General features: G+C 39.8%; 1 protein-coding gene across 1 annotated transcript in view; it reads left to right on the top strand.

Moving 5' to 3' along the window:
* The first annotated feature begins 1,147 nt into the window (after positions 1-1,147).
* DLGAP2 (DLG associated protein 2) overlaps positions 1,148-22,824 on the top strand; it is a 506,645-nt gene continuing 484,968 nt past the window's right edge. The window contains exon 1 of the mRNA XM_026653071.1: positions 1,148-1,205. The gene's annotated coding sequence lies outside the window, so the exon portion shown is untranslated. The remainder of the gene's footprint in view (positions 1,206-22,824) is intronic.

Genomic DNA, 22,824 nt, shown 5'->3' with positions numbered 1-22,824 from the left:
CATTGTCAGTTAAGTGTTTCTTGATTGGGCACTTACTGAGAATAGTTCTTTCTCAAGAAGCTGACCAAATGCTTCACTGAGGCTACTTAGAATCAAACAAGTACATAACCAATGTTCATAAGTTTAAATACAAAAATGATACATACATACAGACAGCATCATCATAACCAGCAAACTACAACCTTTCCATAGACACCCCACTTGGACTTCTCTGTATAAGAACTGGTGCAACCATAGGACCCTGGTTGCAACAATGATCTACATGGTCACAGTTTATGTCAAAAACGTCACACACAATACTGTACATTATTTGCCTTTTTTTTTTCTGCTGACTGATTGCGTACTTTCAGTTCCAAATGAGGTGTGTGGGTGACCGATCAGTTTGTAACTCTGGTGTTCATAACGCTGAGGTTTTACTGTACTAATAAGCAATACTCACCTATATTCACCAGGGGCATTTCTTGCTGCTTTTTGCAGCACTCAGCAGCTCCTGATCTTGTACAGAGATGAAAAAATAAGGAATGTCCCTGGTAATAAGGGACTGTTGTCAACCCTAGTCCAAGGTCACACAGTGAATCAGTATCTAAGGGGCGATTAGAATCCACATCTCCTGATGCCCAGTCCTTTGCTTTATCCATTCATCATATTACCTCTTCAGCTCCCGTTACCCTATTACTCTGACTCCTCTGAAGGGGAATGATTGCCTATTGAGAGAAAATTATACTCTCTGTATCTATTGATCTGAGTGTTACCTTATTTTAGTTGAGTATATCTCTCAAGCATTTTCTGTGCTGCAGTTTGTTAGATGACCTTGAAGACAAGCTATGCAAAATTGTTATGGAGACATACCAGCTCAGGCACTTAATGTACTTGTCTATCAATACTTGATGATAAATACAATATTAAACTCAGGGGGAGTTGGGTGAGTATAGTTTTGCAAGGAAGTTGTTGCTGACAGGAGACAACTATCCTCATTGTGGCCATCAAGCATTTAAAACTCCCATTGACTTCAGTGGAAGTTCAGCTGTATAAAAGCTGAATGATTGGATTGTCAGAGCATCATAAGAACTATTTACTTTATGTTGAATAATAAATGTCACCTTTCCCTCAAATAGTAATAAAACTTACTCTTTTTTTTATGTTGCAATAGATTCTGCCTGGCATTTTGCAGAAGCATTGCTGTATTTTACCAGACAGGAATACAGGTAAACATTAAATCTTCCTTTTTTATTTTTTGATCTGTTAATGTGGCTTTCGTGTGAGATACAGAGAAACATGAAAGCACAATTGTATAAGATTGAGAAGATTTCTTGTTTGTTGTTTCTAGAATAGGACTTGAAAATCACTGAAAGAAGTGAAAAATTGGATATTTATTTCAAACAGTAAGTTGACTCCTGTGTTTAAGTGATCTCTTTTCAGGTGAAGTAGGTTTACAAGTTACATGCTATTTTTGGCTATTATCTTTGTAGGAAATTGCTAACAGATCTTGCTTTATAAAGTTGAATATGTTAACTCCTGAACTACTTTGTATTATTAATTATAAAAGTAGTTTTCTGGCTAGCAAAGAGGTTCAACACTTGAGTCCATTTTTGGCTGGGTCCCTGTGGTTCTTAGCTTTTCACACTGACAGTTGAGTTATGAATGTTGGTACTGTATATATTTAAAGTCTCTGTTTCTCAATGCATAAAAGAATAAAGTGGAAGATGATGTGAAATTACTTCTTGGGTAAGTTCTTACTCTTGTGTAAGGATTATGATGTGGTAAGTTTGGCTTTTGAAAAATTATATGGAAGGAAAATCTCAAGGCGAGTGAGTGAGAGAAGAGATATTTGTTGTGTTAATATTTCCCTCTCTACCCTGAAAAAAACAAAATATCAATTTGAAATGCATTTATTTAATCGGAAGCCCTTGCTTGAAACTTGGAGTCATCGTAAAACGTGAAGATTTATAAAACTTATTCATCGGTGAAATTTGGCTGTGTGACAAATTGTGTGAACGTTTTAAAATACTTGAAGTAGTTGTGCATTAATTTCATAGAGTTTGAGAAAATACACAATCACCAACTTATTATTTGTGTGATCTGTTGAGAACATATATCAATGCATGAGGCACTTCCATTTTCTCAAAAATAATTAAAATTAAAATAAACCTGATTTCTTTCCCTCAGCCCACTTGCATGTTGAACTTGACCCATACATCATGTGACTCATGGGGATATTATTGTAATTAAAGATAAGTTGAAATTTCATTTGCATATTTGTTTGTGAAGCTGCAAGACATAAAATAATAATAATAAAACAAATAATTTGTCTTGCCTATCAAATTTGGAAGTCATTAATAACATGAGCACAGACTGAGTGTAAAAGCCAAAGTTCCTTCCTTCCTGTTTTTAAACAATCTTGAAAAATTCTGTGCAAGATAATGGCTATAATGACAACATTCCATTTAGTGTTTCCATTTCCATTAGTGTTTGTTCATTAGTGTATTGTTCTGGCTCACTCATAGGGCTTGATCCCGATCCCATTGAAGTCAATGGTGAAATTCACACTGATTTCATTGGTACGTAATTGTGTCCTGTAGATATTAAGGCCAAAATTTTCAAAAGTTGATGCCTAAAATTAGGCTTTTGAATCCATCCACTTGGATAAATGGCCCAATTTTCAAAAATGCTCAACACCCACCACTCATTGACTTTTCAAAGTCAAGCCCCTATTTAGGTGCCTTAATGCACCTAGTTTTGAAAAATCTTGGCCTATGTTCTAGGAGAGAGAAACCTGTTGTTTATATTTGGTGCACCTCGTTCATTGTACAGTGTCATTCACATTAAATTTTTATATAAATAACTCCAGTCTTCTGTAATTGCCTTGTGACACTGCTGTACAAACTGCATGCATGCATGTGGCTGGTATGTCACAATATGCCCAGTTGTTGGGTTTTTTTACATAGTTCAGTGCTGCCAGCAGTGCTCAAAGTAAATATGTGTGTTCCTAGCTCCCATAACAATGCATAATATATTTGGAAAACAAAATATGGCAGCAAGTGTAATTTTTCTTGCATTTCCTTTTGGGAGGAAGCAAAGAGGCTGCATGTGCAGAAGCTGGACTCCAGTGAATAAGGGGCTAACCAAAACTCAGGGGAAGGCCTATAGATTGCCTTGATTTGACTCTAGCCAGAGCTGTGGGGTATAGATTTCAGGGCTCATAGAAGGATAGATTGTGCCTTTGCTAAGCTCTGAATAAAGGGTGCCAAGCAGGTACAACAGCAAGGAGAAGTCTTCCCATCTCATACTGGCTCAACTCTGTTGGCTGGCCCTTGGCAGAGAATGGAGTCAAGGTTTTACCTGTTCCTCCATATCCACTTCCCACACACTTGCTATCAGTGGAGAACCTGTTCTCTCTCTGTTACTGGACTCCTGGTCCTGCAGACTGTGCTGAGGTAGGGATGTGGCTATGAAGCACAGGTACTGACTTTTGTTTTTCTGAAGAGCAGTGTGTGTGTTGGGGGGAGGCTATTTTCAGCAAATTTATACACTTCTTTCATATTCTAGTTACTGAATATGTTTATCATTGGTATCTTTACTATTTTAATAATGATTCAATTGTTATGAACTACATAATTACATTATCATGAATTACTGTATATTAAGATCATTGCAATCACCTACAAGCTGTCTTCACTAACATCCCAGTTTAAAGACATTATGTCTCACTGTAGCTTTCTGGATGAAACTTTCAGCAATCTTATTTACATCTAGGTTCCCTGGTATTATTTTGATGCACTTTAAGGACAGCTACATTATTCAGTTGCATCTGTCCCACTGATGACTGGAGATAATTTTTAAGTCTTCTGAAGCAGGAGAGTGAGCATTTCACAGTTCAGGATGATACAGGCACAGTGAGAAGGATTCTTATAAATTTGAAGTACTCTGGAAACATAGTGCTTCCAGAGTACATCAAATGACTCCAAGATCTCTTTCTTGATTTAGGCACCCACCATTTTGTATGTATTATTGAAATTATATTTTGCTATGTGCATTTCTTTGCATTTAACATTGAGTTGTATCTGTCACCCAGTTTTATGAGATACCTTTGTAACTCTTTGCGGTCTATTTTGGACTTAACTATCTTGAATAATTTTGTACCATCTGCAAACTTTGCCACCTCACTGTTTACCCATTTTGCAGAACATTTACGAATATGTTGAACAGCACTGATCCCAGACCAGTACAAGCCCCTAGTGGGACACCATTATAAACCTCTCCCCATTCTGAAAATGGACCCCGGAGCACCTCCAGAGTTGGCGCCTATGCTATGAAGGGCTTGGTGACAATGGAGTCCTGAGAAATGCCCTACTGGCAAACTTTAGATCCAGGTTTGGGTCCAGATTTTGAACTCCTCCAAAGTTTGAGGGTGCTTGGATTTAGGATTGTCAGGTCTTTGGGGCAGGGAGTGTTGTTTTGTTCTGTGTTTGTGCAGCACTTCACATGTCGGGATCTGTGACTGTGGCTCCTTGATCCTAATAAATAATAAAATTTAAATAATTTTATTTAAAAAATAAAAAGGGAGGGATGGAGGGAGAGAAAAAGTGTGTGGGTGGGGAAGGCATGAAATGAAACACAAAAACATTAAAGGAAAAAAAAGAGTTAGAATGAAACAGCAAATTTTTAAAAATGCTAGTACTAGAAAGAGAAAAGAGACAAACTAGAGGATTGGGCTAAAAGAAATCTGATGAGGTTCAACAAGGACAAGTGCAGAGTCCTGCACTTAGGACAGAAGAGTCCCATGCACTGCTACAGACTAGGGACCAACTGGATAAGCAGCAGTTCTGCAGAAAAGGACTTGGGGATTACAGTGGATGAGAAGCTGGATATGAGTCAACAGTGTGCCCTTGTTGCCAAGAAGGCTAACGGCATATTGGGCTGCATTAGTAGGAGCACTGCCAGCAGATCGAGGGAAGTGATTATTCCCCTCTGTTCAGCATGGGTGAGGCCATATCTGGAGTATTGCATCCAGTTTTGGGGCCCCCACTACAGAAAGGATGTGGACAAATTGGAGAGAGTCCAGCAGAGGGCAACGGAAATGATTAGGGGGCAAGGACACATGATTTATGAGGAGAGGCTGAGGGAACTAGTCTTATTTAGTCTGTAGAAGAGTGAGGGGGGGGTTTATAGCAGCCTTCAACTACCTGAATGGGGGTTCCAAAGAGGATGGAGGTAGGCTGTTCTCAGTGGTGGCAGGTGACAGAACAAGGAGCAATGGTCTCAAGTTATAGTTTGGGAGGTCCAGGTTGGATATTAGGAAAAACTATTTCACTAGGAGGGTGGTGAAGCCCTGGAATGGGTTACCTAGGGAGGTGGTGGAATCTCCATCCTTGGAGGTTTTTAAGGCCCAGCTTGAGAAAGCCCTGGCTGGGATGATTTAGTTGGGATTGGTCCTGCTTTGAGCAGGGGGTTGGACTAGATGACCTCCTGAGGTCTCTTCCAACCCTAATCTTCTATGATTCTATGAAAAGAACCTAAGAGAAGAAAATTCTTTAACTATTAAGTCCTAGGAAGAAACCTCTAAAGACGAGAGAGAAGCGTCTGAGAATGATATAACTTTGAGAGCCAAAAGAGATGCAAAGCAGTCAGGAAATAAATCTGGTGTACAGTGGTAGACTCTCACATTTGTTTTTATTTATGCACCTGCTGTTAAGATTCTGAAGTGGTAAAGATTAATTTTTTGTGAATTTTGATACTGAATATTTTTAAATAATACAGTTAGTTTATTATACCCTCAATGTAGTGTTACTTGTATTACTCCGATCGTGAAGGTGTTTTAGATTTTCCTCTGTAAACTTATTTTCAAGGGTTTATAACTTGACTGTAAAAATACAGTCCAAGCTGAAATGTGACATAGTAGGATCTATCCCCACGGAGTTGTGTTTCTCAGCAATATAGGGGAGAAAGTAACTTAGCTGTTCCACAATAATAAAAATTTTAAAGAGAATATCAAAATATTGGTTCAAAATGGTTTCTGTGTTGATGTGTCATGGATTCATTTAAAAAAAAAAGCTTTTTATATAAATTAACATTGAAGTAGAAGACTGAACATTTTGCTGGTCACTGGTCTATGAGGGAGACTGGTGTCCTGTAGTGGTATTTAAATATGCTGAATGACTGACATATGAGAAGTGACTGACATATGAGAAGTGACTACTAATCATATACATTTTTATAAGGAATTTAACTACAAATTGAATAGTACACAGTTTGCACAGGCATTATGTATGTTCTTTTCTTCAGTAGTTCTTGCATTAAGGGTCCATTATATGAGATCTGTGTTCTTCACTTGACATCACTTTATTTTTTGATCGCACAATGCTTTGGCACAATGGGACAAGGGAATGTCACAGAACTGAAACCCAAACACTGTGTTTCCTTGCTTTTTATGTGCTAAAGCCATATCCTGAATGTTATGTTGACATGATCATGCCTTCTCACTCTCCTACTGTTACCCATAAATTAACCAGCCAAGGCCACTTATAAATTAATGGCTTTGAAGTTATTCCAAAGAAAAAGGTTAAATAACCTGTTGGACAGTGTGATTAAACCTCTTGTAAGGCAATCACAGTGTACAGTACAAAGATACTAATGACCTCAACAGGGGACCCACTGTGCAATCTGTTGTATTGTATCCCTTTTTCCATTGAGCTCCAACTGGGAATTACAACTGACTTCACTGGGATCACCACCATCTGCCCTCTTTGTGTGTGCAGAATACTGCCAGCCTGAATTCCCCTTATAAATATTTATTGACTGTGTTCTGTCCCCTGCTCACAAGGAGCTCTGCCTAATCTTTAGCCAACCCAAGGTTTCAGAGTAGCAGCCGTGTTAGTCTGTATCCGCAAAAAGAACAGGAGTACTTGTAGCACCTTAAAGACTAACAAATTTATTAGAGCATAAGCTTTCGTGGGCCCACGAAAGCTTATGCTCTAATAAATTTGTTAGTCTCTAAGGTGCCACAAGTACTCCTAGCCAACCCAAGAGTCCCTTCTCAACTGAGATCATTCGGAGATATTGAAAACAAGTGATAACACCTGTAGTATACCCTGGCAAGATTCCAGCTACAATACTGGTACAGTGAGCTTTTCCCATGGCACGTGCAGTGCTTGTTTTTGACTAGATCACATGGCACGTGCTTGGTGTCTACATCTGAAATGGAGGCAGCATTTCCAGGTCTGCTTATTAGCCTTTTAAAACTGTCTGTTTTGCAGATTTTTTAAAAAGTGTATTTGAACATAGGTACAATCACAGCTTTGAAACAGAACCTTGAGTTATTGCTGTTGGACACATGTTCTTGTTTCCAACCTTGTTGAAGATGGTGATGAAGGCTCCTCAAATAGAGGGCAAGTGGTCTGCTCAGACATTATTATTTACTAAAAAGAGAAAAATATATGTAAACATACTCAATAGTGACTGGTGTATTCAAAAAAAGGATAGATTAGACTGGGGACTGAATCTCATTTACACTAAGGCCACATTTACACTGCTCTGGCAGTGTAAAACAGCCTTAAAGGAAGTGTAAATGTAAGTCACTCCCGCTTTACACAACTCTGACAATGTACATTGGTCTTAAAGGGATTCTGGACTAAATGAGAATCAGCTCCTTGGTTTTTCAAAGCTCCATTTTCTTCTTCTGTCCAGCCTCACCTTACTATTTGCTCTCCCCAAAGCAGTGAAACATTATCAAATTGTGATCAATCTAATTATTACTTTTCTTACATTTCATAAATGTACCCTTGTTGATGGGACAATGGTGGTAGGGTAACTGACCGCTATGTGTATTTTGTGCTGGTTTGATCTGTCAAACCGTGAATTGCTGACATAGATGGTATAGAACAGATTAAACCAAATTATACAGTTATCTATGCTCTGTACTACCCTTTCTCATTCCACCTGAGTAGAATATACTGTTCATCTGAGTCCCCCTTATGTAGTTCCATATTTGCTAAGATTGGAATCACTGTTTCCATTACAGCCTCCTTAAGAAATATTAATATCTGCTAAACCTTAAAGAGGTTGACACCGTGTTATGGTGGGCCTTGCACTCCTCTCCACCTGGTTTTAAACTAGTGATGTCCTCCTGCCCTTTTAAAACCTTGTGGGGGAGTTTATATCGGTGATTTTGAAGTAAAACATAAGTTCAGTACACTGTTTCAAACCTATGTGGCTAATTTGAGTCTGATAAAGAGTTTGGTAAAAATTGTTATACAGCAACTCTAGCAAAATATGGATTTATGTTGTGTCATTCTTCATCATCAATTCAATTTTCAGCTTTTGCTATTCGTTATTGTATTTTCACAGGACAGTAAAACCCTCATTATTCTGTGTTTATATCGACTTTCATTTTCATGAGGCCATTATATGGGCTAAAATCATATCAGTCATACTCTGTTTGGGTGTTCTTTCTTTTACAAAACTTATAATTTCTACCTGATAAAGTGGCATAGATGTAGTATCAGGGACACAACAGTGGTAACCTATCTACTTCTTTGGCCAAAGTAGTTAGCTAAGAAAATACTATTTCACTGTTTTGTTTATGTTTTCCCCATTTATTTGAACAGCAAATACTTGCTAGGAGAAAATCTAAGGTAGATTTTAAAAGAATTCCTATATTCAGATGTAATTTTGTTTATATTTGACTTCATTAAATTACTTAAAGAAGTTAAACTTGTGCACTTGCCTCTAAAAAGTATATCTACATTCATTTATCATTTGGTTTAGCTGCTTTTGTTAGAGAGTAGAGTTTTGGATCAGGATTCAGGAAAAAAAGTGCAGTTTTTCCAGTTATTATATTATTAACCAGTGGTTAATTATTTGATTTTTTGTAATGGGTTATCTGAAGGGCTGGTAAATGTTCGAAATGTATGGACGTGATAGGGTTGCCACCTGTCTGGGTTTTACCCGGACAGTCTGGTTTTTGGCTTCTGTGACCAGGTGTACATGACTTGTGTAGCAGCCAGTATGATTTCTCAGAGAGCATCACACTACAGAGTTTAGGATCCAAAACACTACAACAATAACAAAATAGGCTTTTACTTGTATATTAAATGCTTGGCTAATCATAGTGGATTTTGCCCAACGCCCTCTTTGAGGCAGAAAATATTATTCCTTCTTAATTTTACAAATGAGGAAATGGAGGAAGTTAAATTGCCTGCCAGTTTCAGACAGAAATCTGTGGCAAGGCTAGGGACAGAACCCAGACCTGTTTACAAGTCCTTTTGCTGTAGTCATAAGACTTCCCTTTGCTTAAAATCTATAGCTGGGTTTTGAAACCAGATCTTGTAGACTTCTCCTGCTGTCTGCCTGCTGAGTTCTACAAGTGTTCTCATTCGGATGCTCATCTGCAGACTGCCTGCTGATACTTTCCAGCCCTGTTTCCATGGAAATGGGAATTAGAGGGGTGAAAATAAAGCAAGAATAAGTACTTTCTTAATCTTCTATCTAATCCAGAAGTTCCCAAACTGTGGTCTCCAGATTGCTTTGCTCTGTGAAGAGCTGGCTAGTCATATGGTGCTGGCTCTGCTCCTTATTTCCTCCTGCCAAATTTCATTAATAGAAGCTAAAAATACATGAAATATATCCTAATATTATTGTCATGAAAGTAATTGCTGTAGTTGCTGTAGGTATATATGGGATCATCACTGGGACAGAAAAAGGACTGTGCAGCAACGAAGTGGAGGGGCGGTGGACTAGGCAGTAGTGAATGGGAGGGGTGGTGGTCAGTAAAGCAATTTCTCTGTCAAGACATGGTCTATGTTATGAAAAAAATTGAGATGCATGGATTCCTGCATTGTCGTTTGTGGTGCACTTGCTTTAATGGAAGCCACATATGCCCTTCTGAGGGCTCAGAAGGGCAGAATTCAGCCTATATATGGATTTTTCTTTTGGGTTTGGTAATTATGCATTTCATAATTCATATGGACTCCATCCATCTCAACTGCATTAAAAAAGGAAACAATTATTGCTGTACAAGAAACAGTTTTGGGAAAAATGCTATTTTTTTGTCTGAAAAATTCCTTAAATCGTGATTTCAGCCTCCAATTGAATTTGGCACTTTGAGAATCTAATGCAAGATCCTTTTGAAACCTAAAGATCCACTATTTTTTCTCCTCTTTCCGAATAGTGGTGAAGCAACATAAAACAATTCAAAGGGAGCAGGAGTGGAAACACAGGGACACACAAAGAGGATAACCATTGAGAGAGACATGTCCTCCTCATTCCCCCCCAGTTGCATCTGTTTCCCCAAACTGTGCATTACATCAACCCTTCTTTTAGCGGAGGAGGGCTGGGGACAGCAGGCTCTGAGGCTGATGAGTGTTTCTTGATTAGCCAAAAGGGATTACTGAAGCATCCACATAGGGACTGACTGTGCTTCCTATATAAACCTTCCTTATTCTAGCGACCTTCAATATTGGGGGGAAAAACTCAGGTAAAGATTTTAGTCCATGTTAAACTTCCTGTAAAAGCTGTTTATTTTTGCCGATCAGGGACCCTGACTACATCTATTTCCAGATGTACTATGTCACAACACAAGCATCTTTATTATAAATGCACACTTTTACAAAATACACATCCTTATTTTATTTTCAAATATATGCTACCCCCTCAACCTCTTTATAGGCTAAGTTGCCTATTTAGCAGCGTGGAAAAGATAGGAAGTATGGCAAGAGACCACCCTGGCTTAACCAGGAGATCTTCAATGATCTGAAACTTGAAAAAGAGTCCTACAAAAAGTGGAAACTAGGTCAAATTACAAAGGATGAATATAAACAAATACAAATATGTAGGGACAAAATTTGAAAGGCCAAGGCACAGAATGAGATTAAACTGGCTAGGGACATAAAGGGTAACAAGAAAACATTCTACAAATACACTAGAAGCAAGAGGAAGACCAAGAACATGGTATCAGGGGGTAAAAACACTCAATAGAATATGTGGAAATGACAGAAGTGCTAAATGATTTCTTTGTTTCAATTTTCACCAAAAACGGTTAGCAGTGATTGGACATCTGACATAGTGAATTCCAGTGAAAGTGAGGTAGGATCAGAGGCTAAAATAGGGAAAGAACAAATTAAAAATTACTTAGACAACCTAGAATACTCAAGGAGCTGATTGAGGAGATATCTGATCATTAGTAATTATCTTCAAAAAGTTCCGGAAGATGGAAGAGATTCCAGAGGACTGGAGAAGGTCAAATATAGTGCCAATCTATAAAAAGGGGAATAAGGACAACTCAGGGAATTACAGACCAATCATCTTAGATAGTGGAGCAAATAATTAAGCAATCACTTTGCAAATTCCTAAAGATAATAAGTTGATAAGTTTCAGCATGGATTTGCCAAGAACAAATCGTGTCAGACCAATCTACCCTGGCTTTCTTTAACAGGGTAACAAGCCTTGTGGATGGGGGTGGAGGAAGCAGTAGATGTAGTATATCTTGACTTTAGTAAGGATTTTGATACTGTTTTTCATGACCTTCTCATAAACAAACTAGGGAAATACAACCTAGATGGAGCTAATATAAGGTGGGTGCATAACTGCTTGGAAAACCATTCCCAGAGAGTAGTTATTAATGGTTCACAGTCAAGCTGGCAGGGTTTGGGGTCCCACAGGGATCAGTTCTGGGTCTGGTTCTGTTCAATATCTTCATCAGTGATTTAGATAATGGCATAGAGATACATTTATAAAGTTTGTGGATGATACCAATGGGAGGCGTTGCAAGTGCTTGGAGGATAGGATTAAAATTCAAAACGATCTGGACAAACTGGAGAAATGGTATGAATAAATCTAATGAAATTCAATAAAGACAAATACAAAGTACTCCACTTAAGAAGGAACATCAGTTGCACACATACAAAATGGGAAATGATTAACTAGGAAGGAGTACTGTGAAAAGAGATCTGAGGGTCATAGCGGATCACAAGCTGAATATGAGTCAACAGTGTGTAACGTTGCAAAAAAAGCAAACATCATTCTAGGATGTATTATATGCCGGGGGGAATTGTGCGCCAAAAAATAAAAATTCTGCGCATAATATTTTTAAATTCTGCACATTTTATTTGTCAAATTAACACTACATAATAACACTAGTTTCATTTATTTCGGTAATTTATTTCAAAATACCTGTCAACAAGTATGTCTGTAACAATCCAGACACACACAAAAATTCCACCAGGAGTAGAGAGTTAAAGAAACTCTTATGACAACCCAGTTCTTGTTTCTCTGCCCCCTCCAGAGCCCAGCTGAGGGGGGGCAGACACCCACAACCCTTCTCCTCCCCACCCTCCCAGAGACCAGCCCTGGGGCTCCCCTTGCCTAGATACCTGCACCCCCTCCCCCAGAGCCCAGCCATGACCCCCAGCCCAGATACCCACACCCCCTCCCCCACAGAGCCCAGCCGCAGGCTCCCCAAGCCCAGACACAGGCTCCCTCTCCCTCCAGAGCACAGGCATGCCCCCCCTCCAGTCCTATGAGTCTGTCTTCTCAGCACTACACTTGCAGAGGAAGCAGTACTGTCCTAAGGGCCAATTCACTTTGTAAAGGAAATGCAACGTAATAAGTGGGAATAAAATGATTTTTTTTTTAATAAAAAAAGGGAGCAGAAAATTGAGGCATGTGGTAAAGATGGTAAAATAGGATTTTAACTCTCCTGATCAGTGGGTTTCATATGAGTTAAAGCATGTCTTTTTTCAAAAAGCTGTATGAAGGCACCTGATTACTGTATTGACAGAATGTTGCCAGAGTTCTACATTCTACATTTGTTCAACATTCAATTCTTCAGCATCTGCATGAAATCATTGGTTAGCTGCTGAGACAACATGGGCTGAATTACCAGCAGTATGCAGACCAGACCAGGCTCTAAATCGCCTATGTCACTAACGTCATCCCGAGTTTTCCCAATGCCTACATGAGAACAGCACCTGGATAAAATGCAGCTGGCTAAACCTGAAATCTGGCACGATGGAAGTGAGGCTGGTAGGAAGGGGAAACGTTTATTACTTCTATTAGTGTGGCACGTAGGCTCCCTAGCCTCTTTTTGTAATATCGTGCTGATTGTAAAATGAATTTGCATCGTCAGGGTCCCTTTGGACTCCTCAGTGCTGCTGGATGTCAAAATAGCCATTGCTGTAAACGTTTGACGTTCCATCTGTGACTGGTCAGAAGACTACTGTGGTCCCCACGTGAACCCAGAGTGGTTTTTTGACCTCCTCTAGTGGGAAGATATAGAGGTTTATTAGTCTGCTATTGCCTCCAAGCTAAGGGGACCAGATCCATTATCTCAAGCAGCAGCAGTGCATGTTTTCAGATCTAGAGCTCGAGAGTTCAATCCACACAGACAGACCTAACCAAGGTTGTTGTTGTGCATACATTCATGACCTCCAGGCCCAAATATTGTAATTTGTTACATCTAGGAATGAAATCTATCACCCTGGAAAACCTCAAACTGGTACAGAGCTTGGATGCCCATTTGCTAAGTAACACAGGTGTGCTTTGAACACATCACCCCACTGCCATAGTCTTTGTACAGGCTTCCTGTTGAATGCAAAGTCCAGTCCAAAGTTTCTCACCTGATAGTCAAATCCCTCCATGTGATTGGTACTAGTTACACTTCCCCATCTGTGACCATGACCTTCCCCACAAAAGTTATGTTTCCCCAAACCCATGAACCTGTGGATGTATATGGGGAGGTTTTTGTGTATGGGAGACAACCATCCCTGGATTACGGCACTCATTCCCACAAGAGACCAGAATGTGCACTAGCTTCACCCCTTTCTGCATTAAATATTAAATCCATATCTCTGACTCAGCTTTCCAACAATAATCTTAGCACATACACAATTAGACCCAAATGCAAAAGGGGAAAAATCTACTAGTTTACTCAAGATTAATCCTACAGGCAGTATGGGAGGGAGAGAGTGTTGTTGTCTTCTTTCAGGCAGTGATGGTGCTACTTAACTATGTAGCTAGGCAAGTCTATCAAAAACATAGCATCCCTTGGGAGGAGGAAGATGAACATAAGAACATACGAATGGCCATACTGGGTCAGACCAAAGGTCCATCCAGCCCAGTATCCTGTCTACCGACAGTGGCCAATGCCAGGTGCCCCAGAGGGAGTGAACCTAACAGGTAATAATCAAGTGATCTCTCTCCTGCCATCCATCTCCACTCTTTCACAAACAGAGGCTAGGGATACCATTCCTTACCCATCCTGGCTAATAGCCATTAATGGACTTAACCTCCATGAATTTATCTAGTTCTCTTTTAAACCCTGTTGTAGTCCTACCCTTCACAACCTCCTAAGGCAAGGAGTTCCACAGGTTGACTGTGCACTGTGTGAAGAAGAACTTCCTTTTATTTGTTTTAAACCTGCTGCCCATTAATTTCATTTGGTGGCCCCTAGTTCTTATATTATGGGAACAAGTAAATAACTTTTCCTTATTCACTTTCTCCACACCACACATGATTTTATATACCTTTATCATATCATGAGAAAAAGAAGGAAAGGAAGAAAAGAAAACACTGCCTTGCTCTATATTTCTTACATAATTAATAGAGAATTCCTAAGGTACATAAGTAAGCACCTGGAAAAAGCGGAAAAAATATATACAATAAGCAACACAAACTGCACACAACTCTTAATAGTTATAATGAGGCTAACTATAAAGCTAAATGAAAACAGCAGGTACAAAGAATGATTGATTTCAATAAGCCAGAGTTTGTTTATTGACTGGTTCAGTTTATTTGCTAAATAAATACTCAGGCAGTACGTATATCACATTAGAAGAAGTCTACTTTATGGGGTCATTCTTTTGAGTGGGAGTTGTGCAGATAAAGCACTGAAATCTAGGGCCAAAATGCATGGCATGCCAACACAGTGCAGTATATGGGCAGAGTCAAAGGAAGCATGTAACTGAGAACAGAAAATCAAACAATGGAAATTCCTTGTCAATTTCAAGTCAATAAGGTAAAATTCTTTTGTATACGCACAGCAAAATATTAGTCCTTACCATATTGTGGAATAGCTATCAATTAATGGCAAGGAAAAAAGAGTTTTCATAGGTCTCAAGGAATCAGAATAGGTAATGGCAAATGAGACTTAGGGCTCATTGATTCTGCATAGGTGCAGAAGTCTGTGCTGGCATTTTCATCTCACTGCAGGATCAGGGTCCTGTTATCAGCAAACAGAAATGATCTTCTGGCCTATGTAAGGCAACAGGGAATGTTCAAGTGAGATCTGCATTCCCTGTTTCAATACTATCTGATTGCATGCCAGATGTGAAGAGGTGACTTGGAAGTACTTTCAAGATACTGTGTCTGCAAACACAGGTGCAGAGTGAGAATGTGCTAACAGCTCCTATTTCAGCAATAAGAAGCAAAAGAAACAAGTGAAGACAAGAAGGAACCATTACTCTCCTGATCCTCTGCTGCTTTTCCAGCACCTGGGTTCTAGTCTGTGACTTCTTTCTTTTGCCAGTGATCTTTATCTTTTTGAATAGGAGAAAGATATGTTCTTAAGGCAAATAATAAGATGGGGAGAACCCAAGTATGCAGGGAAAGGGAAACACAAACTCAACTTTTTGAAGTGAACTTGCAAGCCTCTCTGTCACCAAAGAAGCATGGGAGCTTTCCTCTAATTATGCCCATTCTCTAGAGGATCCGAGAAATCCTCCTTCTTTCAAAGATTACATACAAGAGGCCCTCAGAGCATGGGGAGATTTTTCTGATTATATTTATTATTTTTTCTTTCAGCTAATTCCTTTTACATAAATTTCCCTTCATTTCCCATTTCATCTCCTATCACTAAAAACTGTAGAAATATATAGTTATTAATCAAAATGTGAGGGTTTAAAAAAACCCAACAAGCTATAGTTACCCTATAAGTTTAAAAGGACTTTGCTAAATTAGCATAGCTTTACTTGTAACATTGGCTGGCTTGGTTTTACAGCCCTTTTGGATACTACTGTATAATAATACACTAATAGTCACCAGTGTCTGCAGTCATCTACCATAGGCAGTAATTTGTCTCCTTTTCATTGTAACAGGAAATGGCAGATGTTTCTGCACCATAATGTGTATGATGACAGATATTGTTATTGTACAGCCCATGTTGTGCACTATGTATGATATGAAACCCTGTGATAGTTTGCACAGATGATGGTTAGTTCTTTCAGTGGAGGTTTGTCAGTAATGAGGACCTGCAGCTGCAGCTGCATCTGCCCGGTCATTGGGCAATGAATGAGTGCAGCTGGGCCACAACAGAACCACTTGATTGGCTAAGACAGTCAGGTGGCTTGCTCTTGAACACATATGTCTGCAGATTCTAAGCCTTCTTATGTTGGCCTCACTCCAAGCCCTGCACCCAGCCTTGCTCTTGCCTAGACCCTGCCCTGCACCTGGCCTTGTTCCAGTCCTGTCCCAGCCTTGCTCCTGCCTTGAAACCAGCCCTGCTCCTGTCTTCCCTGACTCCAGATAATCCAGTTCTGACCGTCAGCTCCAATTCCTGACTGACTTTGCCTTGATCATGGGCTCTGGCATTCAGACTTTGACCACTAGGCCTGACTCCTACTTTAACCAGTAGGCCTTACTCCTGCTCTGACAGTTAGGCCTGACTACCTATGACCCAGTCTCCTGACAGTCTCCAAACAATCTCCTAAGTAGCTAAAGAATCAAGAGGCAGCAGGAAATGTATTAATTCCCCCATAACGTTCTCCATCCTGTAAAATCACTAAAGGAAAAATCTGGCGAAAGGCATCTTTTATGGTGAAATATTCAAAATTTGACCTTTAGATGGGCGAGCATAACAATTTGCACAGAATCACACGCACACTTGCTAGTGCATGCAGGTGATAACATATATGGTTTACTCCATTTAATTCAAACAAACAAAGAACTGTATTAGGAGAATATTAAAACGGTATGGTTAAACATTCAAATCAGGAAATGCCAGTGTGTGTCAACAGCTGGAGCAGCTATTAGAGGAAAACTGCTGGGAGCTGTGTGCCTCACGCCCCTGCCTGCCCAATCCAAACATCACTGGAGTCATAGAAGAAGTAGTGGAGAGGCTGGTACCCAAGGGGTTGTAGCTGTAGCTCATAGCTATATTCCTCTGATAGCAGCCTCAGTGGGTTAACCAGCTGTGGCTTGAGGGCTGCATATTGTAGATGGTTTGTCAGACCTGATTTTGGAGCCCTGAGGGCATTTGTGGACAGTTTTAAACGATATGATCTCAGTGCCTCCTTTATAAATCTATAAGGGCCAGTCTTTCTTACTCTGTCATTAAAATTTTACATGAGCCTGGAATTTCCATGTCAAATATAGACTGTACAATGCAGGAGGTTCCGGTTGATAGAATTCTAATTCATGAACGACCTTCACAAATATATTTGGAGGTGGTGAGTCACTGAAGTCTGCCCACAGTGCATAAGAAATTACATCACAATTAAACTGTAGGTGATATAAATATAAGGGGTAAAGAAAATCAAATCAGCCTCAGACTAAAAGGGAATGAATTTTAAAAATAAAATTCTTCAGGCTGTGTTCAGTCCATACCACTGTAGCCTCTCCAGTTGATTTTCTTGTTTTTTAAATAATTTCTTCACAGCTGATGATGCTCTCCTACTTAATGGGAAAAAATCCTTATTTAAAATGTTTTTAAAGAGATTAACTGTACACCTTTTTCATGTTTCAACTCAATCTTTAGCTACTGTGGAGGCTTAGAAATAATGTATAGTAATAAGCATTTATATATTAGGACTAGTGAACCATTTCTTGTGGCATAAATGCATAAAATAAATTTATATGCAAGGTGTGTGTATATATACATATATGCACTAACTATATACTATAATGATTCATTTAAAAAAAATCATTTGAATTTGTTGCCCACTATTGAAATTTTCTAACTCCATCTTGTTTCTATGGAAACTGTTATAGTAAGAAGATACAGTAAACAGATGTACTGCATTATATGAGTCTTCTTTTATAGTGTAGTCATTTGATTAATATCCATCCAAATTGTTCCAATGACAAGTGAAATATTTGTTGCTGTGCTGCCTCCAACAAGCGGTATTCTTATTTTTTTCTTTCCATTGTGAATAAATCCATGTTAACAAACGTAGTGCTTTCATTTTGGTGTTTGATCAGTGGGATTGTATATACCAGTGGTTTATACTAGTGATTGTCAGAAATTTTTTAGCAAAATGTTTGACAGAAAATACCATTTTCATCAAAATAAAAATATTTTACAAAATGTCGATTTCAGTGAAAGTTCCCACAATTTTTTAAAAATGAAAAATTTTAAAATTTTCTTCCCTTACAGTGCAATCAGGAGACACTTTCATCTGGAAAAGAAAAGATATGTTTCAATCAGTACTAAGAAGCAATGGTCCTTAGTGTTTTTAAATAGAATATTTCAACTATGATATTGTCATATTATGGCATGTCAATAATAGCGCATATTATGCACTAATACTGTTATGTCATGATATACTATAAAAATAATATTTATAAAAATAAAAATCTCCACGCAATAACATCCAAAATGAAACTTCAAAATTCTGAAAATTTTCCATAGCTGGATATTTTTCAGAAATTCCAGTTTGTGGGAAATTTCCAAAATTATTTGAATTTGTTCCAAATCAAAAAGAAAATTTGAAACGTTGAAACTTCCTGCAAACTGGACATTCTAAGTTTCACCTAATTCTAGTTTACACATTACTGCTAATAATACTTACCTAGTTCACAGGAGTGCAGTGAGGATTTATTTGTTAATGTTTGTAAAGTGTGTTGCCCTGGCTGTTTATGTTTGACTTTCCAGTGGCATAGCTCTAAAAGATGTGGTTCAGTTGCTAAGAGTGGGTGAGATGAAATAGCTTCGTGGGCCAGATTATGCCTGGCAATAGTGGAGAGTGTAAATAGCATCTTCACTTTGAACCAGGTGCTGTTGCAGGCCTTCCACTTCTCTCAGCACAGGCACTGCTCTCACCTAGCACTTCCTGGAGTACTATGCACACCAAGGGAGGAGCACGGTGCTGGCCATGCTCCTTCTTCTCCTCCCCCCTGCCACCTCCCTACTGGCTAGCAGAGCTGGCTGACTGCAGAGAGGAGTATGTGCTGCACCTTCCAAAGGGGATTGAGGACAGTCCCCCATCTGTAGCAGATGCAATGCCTCATGGAGCTCCACCCTGTGTTGGCAGAGCTCCGCAGTGCCCCAGTGCAGGCCTGAGATATAGTGGAGTCAGGCTGTGGTTAATGACTGACTTTTAGGGGATGTCTACATTGCACCATAAGCCCGGGCTTAAGCCTGGGCTCAAGCCTAACCCCCTTGCAACTACAAGGCAATTGCACAAACCTCGGGCTCTGACCCAGGCTTCCAGGACCCTGCAGGGCTGGACTGTCCAAGCTCAAGTTAAACTGGGACCCAGGGTCCGAGCCTTGTTGCTTTGCAGTGTAGACGCAGTCTCGCTGGACTTGGGTCCTGGGAGTCAGCTGGGAGTATCCCAAATTCCATGGATCAACTTCTAGTCCTTTCTATCCTAACAGACTGCAATCCACTCTATTGAAAATGGAAGCCACCCCCCCTTTGCAAACAGCAGTAGCTCAGGTCAGTGTCAACCCATTCTGTTCTGATCACCAATCTGCAAGCACATAATCAGAGAGCCTCCTGGGTTTGCAATGGAGAGTGAACCTATCAAGCCTTCTGCAAAGTGAGCTGCTTCCTGGTCTTCCCACAGTACACCATGGTCCTAGGACTAGATTGGCCACATTTGGGGGCGGTGAGGGCGGGCTGAGAGAGGTGCTAGGGACTCTGGGATATGGTTATTTTGACTCAGGTCTGCACACTGCAGCGTGAACTCAGAGCCCTAGATTTGAGCACAGATTAGAAAAATCTTAACATAGGGCTAAAATACAATGTAGATGCTCAAGCCCAGGGGTCCCTAATATGGGTCAACTGAGCCTGGGCTTACATTGCAGCATAGACATATGTTTGTTCGTTTTTTCTTTTTTTTTTTTTAAAGAAAAAAAGCAAGCTCAGTTGGCTTCAGGGCCAACAACTGCTGCTGAAAGACAGCCAGATTTTGGTCAGGTAAAATTGCTGAGGGAAGGGGGCCAAGTGGTCCACGGAACAGTACAATGAGAGCATTAGAATAAATTAACAATCAGTAAATATATTTTTCCAGGAATCTACTTTTCATAATGGGCTGAAATGGCACCTAACCCCTTAGAAAAATTATTTCATATATTTTCTTTAGATTAAATGGAAAATGAACAAACCACACTGATAGCAATAAACTACTCCAGCTTGTGCGTTTGGATCCTGATACGTTGCCCGTTGATTTCAATGGGACATTTTCCTTTAGCTTTAATGGGCATTGGACTGGGCCCTCACAGGTTATGGTGCACTTCTTGGATAGCTGATGCCATGAGGTTGAACTCACATGAGGCATTAGGGTGACCAGATGTCCCGATTTTATAGGGACAGTTCCGATTTTTGGGTCTTTTTCTTATATAGGCTCCTATTACCCTCCACCCCCATCCTGGTTTTTCACATTTGCTGTCTGGTCACTCTATGAGGCATATATCTATGACTTACTAATGTGCTATTTCCTGTAGCTCATTGATGTAATGGCGCAATCTGTCCACAAAAGAAAGCATCATTCAAATGAAGAAATGTTCTGAGGGGAGTGGCTTACATAAAAAGGGATGGAACTGGGGAAAGTGTCAATAAACTTAGGAATGTTTGGAAACAGGGACAATCTCCATTTGTTTTTCTCCTAGTGGATAGAGCAGGAGAACTGGGTTTTATTCTCAGCTCTATCACTGGCCTGCAAGGTGACTTTGGGCAAGCCACTCTACATCTGTGCCTCAGTTTCTGCATCTGTAAAATGGGGATAATGATACTGACCTCCTTTGTAAAGCACATTGAGATCTACTAATGAAAAGTTCTGTATAAGAGGCAGGTATCATTATTATTATTTATTATTATTTTGGGTACTGACTGACTCGTGTGCTCGTCACTTAATGTCTGTTCTATTAAGTATTAGATTAGATCAGTTGATTATAATTTAGTTTGGTGATAGCTGCATTTATAAATACCCTAGAAAGATGCACAGATCTCAGGGAAAGTGAGTGGGAGAGATGCTGGCTCTCTCACCAGAAGCAGAAGTGACAGCTGTAGGGCCTGGCTGCTGCTGCTGCTGCTGCATTTAAACTGAAATCAGTCTGTAGCGCTCCCTTTCCGTTTATCTTGCAGTGCATTGCATATCACTGAAGCTTTAGATGATGTGGGATATGAACTGGGCTGATTCAGAACCTTTAAACTGGCACATGTAATGCAGCAACCTGCTTACTGAGCAGGCCTTCTCGGTGGCAGCACATATCACCAGTGCACTGTGATCTGCACTGGCTGAAGGCTAGTGGACTGAATTTAAGATGTCTGTTGTGATGTATAAAACCCTAAATGGCTTGACATTTTCCTACCTCTCTTCCTGTTCCATACTGTGATGGTTACAATTAGGCAGTCAAGATGGATCCCCTTGGCTTAAAAAAGAGAGGAGTGGCAGTAGAGTCTTCTGTATGAGGGTCCCTCAGCACTGGAACAAGAGTCACAGACCACACAGATTTTTTTGTCATGTTTCAATGTCGTCAATACTTTCAATCTTTCCCCTTTGTTGGTAGGTTGGTTTTTTTTCATCTATTTTTTTTACCCAGTAGCGTGTTCATGTTTTTAGATAGTCTGCTGATTTCTTTACCTAATATCTTGCTGTTCCCTGGAGGGTTTCTTGCATTCACTGTTGTCTCTCTATAGATGTGGCATTTTAATTTGGTTCTTGGAATATTTCGGTTTATAACTCACCATCTATTTTTTAAAGTTTGGATTGATCATTTCCCTTTTTGGTGACATTATACTAAATATTAACTTTAAAGTCTATTGAGCAATTTCCTTTTTCCAGCTAGCATATTTTTATTACTCTAACATTGTATGATGCAACTGGTTATTGTATTAGGGCGCAATCCTACAAGTCGCTCAGAGACTCCTGTGAAGTGCTGAGCATCCTCAACTCACATCAACTTCTATGCTCAGCAACTTAAAACACACAGCCCCTGCCAAACCATTGGTATGATGGTCATTGTGTCATTTGCTTCAGTTTTCCTGCTTTTCTTTAGGCACTCTCAGACTCTTTAATTTGGGAAGATAAGTGGTTATGGACCTGTGTTCAGATGATAATTATTTAAGGGATAGATTCTGAAGTTAGCTGCAACCAAGCTGCACTATTCCGGGAGTAGCCCTGGGAAGCATGGTCTCTTAGAAACACTCTTCTGTGTCATGTCACAGTGCCTTTCTGCTTCCCTCTGAGCTAACCAGCCAACTGTACAAAGTAATATAGACACCATCTTACAGACCTTATGCGAAGCTCCTAGTGAAATCAAAGTGAATGTTCCTCAAAGTAAAAGAGGATTCAAGGACACCAGGAATATTCCTGGTGGTGCCTAACATCACACTCAAGGCCAGAATCATTGAAATGTAGGGCTGGAAAAGGACCTTGAGAGGTCATTTGGTCCAGCCCCCTGTGCTGAGGCAGGACCAAGACCATCCCTGACAAGGGTTTGCCCAACCTGTTCTTAAAAACCTCTAATGTTGGGGATTCCCTTGGAAGCCTATTTCAGGACTTAACTACCCTTATAGTAAGAAAGCTTTTCCTAATATCTAACCTAAATCTCCCATGCTGCTGATTAAGCCCATTACTACTAGTCCTGCCTTCAGTGGAATGGAGAACAATG

The sequence above is a fragment of the Terrapene carolina genome, unplaced genomic scaffold (genome assembly GCF_002925995.2).
Source record: "Terrapene carolina triunguis isolate 2854851 unplaced genomic scaffold, T_m_triunguis-2.0 Scaffold42, whole genome shotgun sequence".
Classification (NCBI taxonomy): domain Eukaryota; kingdom Metazoa; phylum Chordata; order Testudines; family Emydidae; genus Terrapene; species Terrapene triunguis.
This window is presented reverse-complemented; position numbering and strand designations above follow the sequence as displayed.